Consider the following 6,000-nt stretch of genomic DNA (forward strand, 5'->3'; position numbering starts at 1 on the left):
CTGCTGCTCTAGAGTAGGAACTGAAATATTTGTTGACAACCTGAATAATATATATTTAAATTGTGTTTTGTTTAGCCAACTAAAAATTTCAGTCGTGTGCACTCATTCCATAGAGTCTCTGGGTAGCAATGGGCAAGATCGTTTTTTACATACACTAATTTTGATTGTGTCTCTGAATTGCAGGCATAAAGATAGAAGAATATTATTATCAAGCCAGCTGTAAACCAGTACTATTAAAATGTCAATGGTACCACATTTTGAGCAGGTAAAAGCATGCTCAACGGTCCCCAGTGTGTTATGAGTGTAACAGTGTGGTTATTGCCTGAGCAGGTAGAGCAAGGGCGGCCGCTGTTCATGGTTTTGTGTGTCTTTGCCTAAGTTCATGTTTCACTCAGGGTAGTCCAGTTGCCAGGTCAGGCAGTAACTGGTTTTGTACCGTACAATTTCCTGTGTCACTGAGTCCTGACAGCTTCATGCTGCTGGCAGGACGCCAAACCTCGCATATAGAAAAATGAGTCTGCAGGATGTCAATTCAGTTTCTGCAACTATTCAACGTTAGAAAAGTATAGAAAATATCGTGCTTGGGTTAAAACGACCACTAAAATCTCTCGACCTCCAGTGCCCCTTCAGGGCGAGGGTTTTTGCCCATTTGGGATCCTGTAAGTAAATCACTAGAGCTCCTTCACCGGGGGTGCTCTGAACTTCGTCCAGGATTCATGTCGCCGTGGAGGATCCCGCTCTATCAGGTGTGACGAGGGTGTTTGTCTCAGAGCTGAAGCGGCAGAGTGTTATAACCGCTCTAGGGGGAAGTGATCACGTAGCAGTGCTAGACAGGCCTCAAAAAACCAGTATTTAAAATAGTCAATCAATTGTCCTTTACACGAGAAGAAATTTTGTTTACCGAAACAAGGTAAATGCATTTGCTATTGTGTATTTGTCCGTCTTTTGATCAGAGTAAGAGGAAACAATATGCTTCGATAGTCTGGTAGAGGAAACATGGTAAGGGCCGCTTGATCACAAGCACGAACACATAAGCGTATAGGCATAACAGATGAAGGTTGCAGTAATATCTGATTTTAAATATTTTAAAACGAAACCGAAAGGGTCAAACTAATACATAGATAAGAGATTTAGATGAAGCAAATTCTAATTTGGGATAATTTTCATAGAAACCCCTATGCCCCCCCCCTTGAACACCATCATTAGAAATTATAAAAAAAGTGCCATAAATGTATTCTCTCGGCCGCTTCATAACGCTACGCTGAACCACTGATGGCAGATGGACTATTCTCCACCAGTCATCTACCAATGTGCACACATGTCTTTCTGGCTCAGTTGCAAAGAAAATTCAGTTTTGAAGAAACTAATTACAGGATTTCTCCATAAAGGGACTTTTATGGTACCCAATGGTTTGAACTTCCAAATCGCAGTTCATGCGTTTCAAAGGGGCTCTATCCAATCCCAGCTGAGGAATAAGGGCTCTACTAGGCAAAAGATCCAATCCAATTTTGTAAAGAAAAAAAACAAACTAATTATATAATTTTTTTAACACCAAATGTTATTTGACCTTTGTGGCTGTACATATGTGGAGTGATTTTCATCTCTTCTACTGATTTCACTCTCGCCTGCTCTTAGGTAGTCGCCTTTCTTGGGATTCTGTTGGCTATCTGTGCTGGGAGTAACTCATTAGTAATTATGACAAATGTTTTCACAATCATGCTCTGTAGAGAGGTTTTTTTTTTACAAAAAGGAGAACGTCAGCCTGGGAAGAGAAGTGGTGACGTTTTGTATGTGATGTTTTGTGCACTCGAATGAATGTGTATTTGGTACGCTGTGCGGGGTTTTAACGGAGCTGGACATGCGAGGCATGTGTGACGCTTGAGTCTTTGTCCGCTCAACGATGGTTTGGGAAGACATGGAAGGATTGGAGAAGTTTAGTTAAACACGTGAACTACATACCTGAAAAGTGTAGGGATATTGATGTTTCGACCACACTAGGTTATTTGTGTGCACTTTTTTGTTATGCTGTGATTGTGTATAATTCAGTTAGTTTATGACACTTTGCATTGAAGATTTTTCTGTCATTTTCTTTAACAGTTTAGGGGTTTGGGCTTTAGTGGGGTAGTTCGTTTTATTTTGTTTTATGATTTAAGTGCCACTTAACTCCCTTCTTTTCTTGTCTTGTTGTTTAACTAGTTCCTTAGGGGCAAGAAATCGTTCTCGTTTAGGGCAGTGGGAGACGCATCATGTTCCAATGCACTCAGTTCCCTGTTTCTTCTATATATCAATTAATGTTACCTCTTTTAATCCCAAGACTAAAAACATGTTGCATTGAGACGTACAATTAAATATGGTGTCAGAAGTGGGGATAGAATCAAAGAATCCAAAGAAGGGTTGTACAATAAAGAGCTGAGAGTGAGAAACAGAGAAAGGACACTTATATTGCACGAGTCAAACCTCAGGCATTACCAAGCCGCACACAAGAAAGCACTGCAAGCGTGACCAAAGAAAATTAGTGTTCTTTACAAATAAGGTTAAATAACAAATCTATGAGAATTTTGAAGGGATTTACGAAGGAACAACAACAAAGAACTAACCACAGGACTTTCCACGTGATTAGCAATGTATGACGATGTGCATGTGCATCGCCGAGATGGTGTAGTGAGCTTTGTGGTTTAAAAAGTCTATAAATATTTATTTTTTAAGCAAATGATGATCGTTTGCTAAGTAAGCTCCTTAATCTTGGATGGGGATCACTTAGAGCCCTTTGAAACTGAAATGAAACTGCAATTTGAAAGTTCAAAACCATGGGAACCATTAAGGCATAAATGGAGAAAAACCGGCATGTTTCCTACCAAAAATTTAATTCTTTCCACTGAGAAAGAAAGGACAGACGATCTTGGCTGACATGGGGGTGAGTATATTATCCGAAACATTTTATGATTGGAAGTGACTAATACTTTAATAATCTTTCAGCAAAAGTTTCAAAATTATTGGACTCATTATTTTAATATCACTCAACCCTCAGTGGTCTCAGTTTTACAGTTGGATCTGTAGTACCTCAAGTAAGCTGCTGCGATCCTGATGGTTCCAGGATCATTTCCTCTGAGATCAGCTCTGTCAGGTGTGAAAGGGTTGATATCAGAGCTGAAGCCAGAGCTTTATACACCATCTTCGTGAGACGCTCCTGAAAGTCTGCAGAAAAGGGATGTGTCTAACAAATAATAATAATAATGATAATAATAATAATAATAATACTTTTATATATAATCTTATTAAAAATCTATGTGTTATATTATAAAATATATAAAATATTGTACAATACATATGCTTGTTAAAAAAGTCAAGATTAGAACATTTTGCACCTCTGCGGGTAGGAAAAAAAAAACTATGCATAAGTGTGACATAAGAAGAATAGTACCTTTCTATTTGGTCTACTAGGTCATTTTAACTATGAACCAAATAAAATGTTTGTTTTGGATTCTACTATTTAAATTTAATTTACATACCCAAGTTTTTCCAGGTGCATTTTATATTTTCTAGCCATCTGGAGTGCTTCCACTCGGTATCCTGAGATTATTGTTGCTCATGTAAAGTCTTCGACGGGTTGATTTAGGGACCTGTAGCGACGAGCTGAACCGCTTTCCTCTGTAGACCACACTTCAGGTAGCCTAAAATGAGAACATGAGTGAATTTAAAACACAAAAATACTGATGCCAACATTCAGTGATCAATGAGGAGTATTAATTATTATGATATCTTGAAGATACTTTAATGTACATAATAAATGTAAAAATGTACTCACTTCAGTGTGTTGAGGTTTACATGTTTATCCTGCAGCTAGAGAAGTGTGCTGGAATTTCACTGTGTGTTCTCCTCGCTACGTTCACTCAGATTTCGTTCTTCAGGGAGTAACAGGTTTTTACCCACAATTCCTGTCACATACTGACAGGCTTCATCTGCGGCAGCCCAAAAACCTTGAGAAGAGAATTTAAATATAAACTTTAATATACTTTAAGAAACAGTATTAATTAAATATTTTTACAAATAAATTGCCTATATATCAAATACTTTGCATCATTGCATTATGTCTCACCTTAGTGTCTGCAGTTGACAGTTTGGATCATGTAGTAAATCACTGAGCTCCTTCACTCCTGATTGTCCAGGATCATTTCCTGTGAGATCCAGCTCTATCAGGTGTGAAGGATTTAATCTCAGAGCTGAAGCCAGTGCTTTATAACCTTCTTCTGTTACATTACACTCAGAGAGTCTAGAACATGTATTAAAATGTAACATTCAGCTTAATAAACGATTATAAAATAAATCAATTAAATAAAAAATAAATATATATTTTCAAACAGAAACTCATAACTGAATAGGGCTGTATGTTCACTTTTCATAGCACTGTTGCTGTAGAGGATGAAACTTTTGTACCAAAGGCCACACAATTACAGCACAAGAATAAAACATCTGTTACCATCACTGAAAACAACGACAAGTGCAGTTTATCATGTAAATGAGCATGTGAAATTATTGTTCCATACATGGCACACAAAATCCAAATTTAATAAGAAACACAAACCTTTTCTTTATTTGGAAAAAAATAATAAATAAATAACAGCAGGTTAGTTGTGCTAGTTTATAGGGCTGCACAATTTGGTCAAACTGTTTTCCTATATCAATGTGACCAATCATAATTATGATTATTATTATCACTAAATAACAATAAACTAAATGAGAAATATTAATATTGTAATAATATTTCATTATAGTATACAAAGCAGTGTATCCAGTAATGAATATAAGGCTATTTAATTATTAGCAGCATTAGATTTCTCAGAAAACTGCAGAGTGACCTGTCACATGCAGGGGTTCTATAACTATAAATAATTACAGTGTAAGGTTTTGTTATAAAATTTAATTAATTAAGATTAAAAAATAAAATAAAATAACAAATCTGTAACAGTAATTTAATTTTTGTCAGGAAATACTGTGCATCCCCTGAGAGGATTCTTTAGAAAGAAGATATATTTTTCATATTTTTACCCAAAACAGGGTGTTATGAGCATTAGTGAGTAAATATGTGTAATTTAATGTCTGATTTATTCATACTGGAATCCAGAGAGGGAACCTTTATGCACAAACTCCACAGAAAGTGAGACATAAGTAATTTAACTTATGATGTTGCAGGAAAACATAAAAAAATTGACAAAGGCATTCAGCTCGCTGCAGCTGAATTAAACACGAATAGAGACTTTTAACTGATTATAATGAAGAGAAAATAGAAAAACATACAATTGTGACAATATATGGTTTATCCATGTTCACCCATCCATCTTGGTTATTTTATAAGAATCAAGCATATATATTTAATGCAATGCTAATCAACATAGCCTTTATCACTGTATAGAGATACTACAAAGATAATGTATTCTACCTCGTTCTCCTGATATGAGAGAAACCTCAGAAAACACAAAAAAGCACTGAAAACACTTTGGAGTGAAATCCCATCGTTAAATGATCTGTGTTGGACAACAGGTTTGTAAACAGGCTCATACACATTGCAAAATTGTATCGCACACATGCTACTGTAGTAAATTTATTTACCACACAGACTGATTTGTTCTTAGCATGTGCAACATATATGTCACACTGTACAGCCCGGCTAAACATAAGGCAAACAAAAAGTCCTAGAGACCTTCAATATGTTACACATCAACTCACCTGAGTTTTTCCAGTTTACAGTTCTCTTTCAGTCCACCACAGAGAGAGTAGCTTTTCCACTCCTGAATCTTGCAGATTATTATTGCTCAGATCAAGTTCCTTAGACTCCTGGAGTCTGAACGGAGAACTGAAGCCAGAGGAAAATTTTAGATTTTCCCTGTTAGATCACACTTACTGAGCCTAAAAAAATAAACAGCTTGTCAATGTGTATAGATTCTCAAAACAGAAAATGTACAATATTCTATGGGCTCCCCAAAAAGTCGCTCATACGTAACT

At 36.4% G+C, this 6,000-nt stretch overlaps 1 protein-coding gene across 1 annotated transcript in view; it reads right to left on the minus strand.

Moving 5' to 3' along the window:
* The window catches only part of LOC109064874 (protein NLRC5-like), a 203,928-nt gene that overhangs the window by 97,578 nt on the left and 100,350 nt on the right, over positions 1-6,000 (minus strand). The gene's annotated exons all lie outside the window — the stretch shown is intronic.

The sequence above is a fragment of the Cyprinus carpio genome, chromosome B21, assembly GCF_018340385.1.
Source record: "Cyprinus carpio isolate SPL01 chromosome B21, ASM1834038v1, whole genome shotgun sequence".
Classification (NCBI taxonomy): Eukaryota; Metazoa; Chordata; class Actinopteri; order Cypriniformes; family Cyprinidae; genus Cyprinus; species Cyprinus carpio.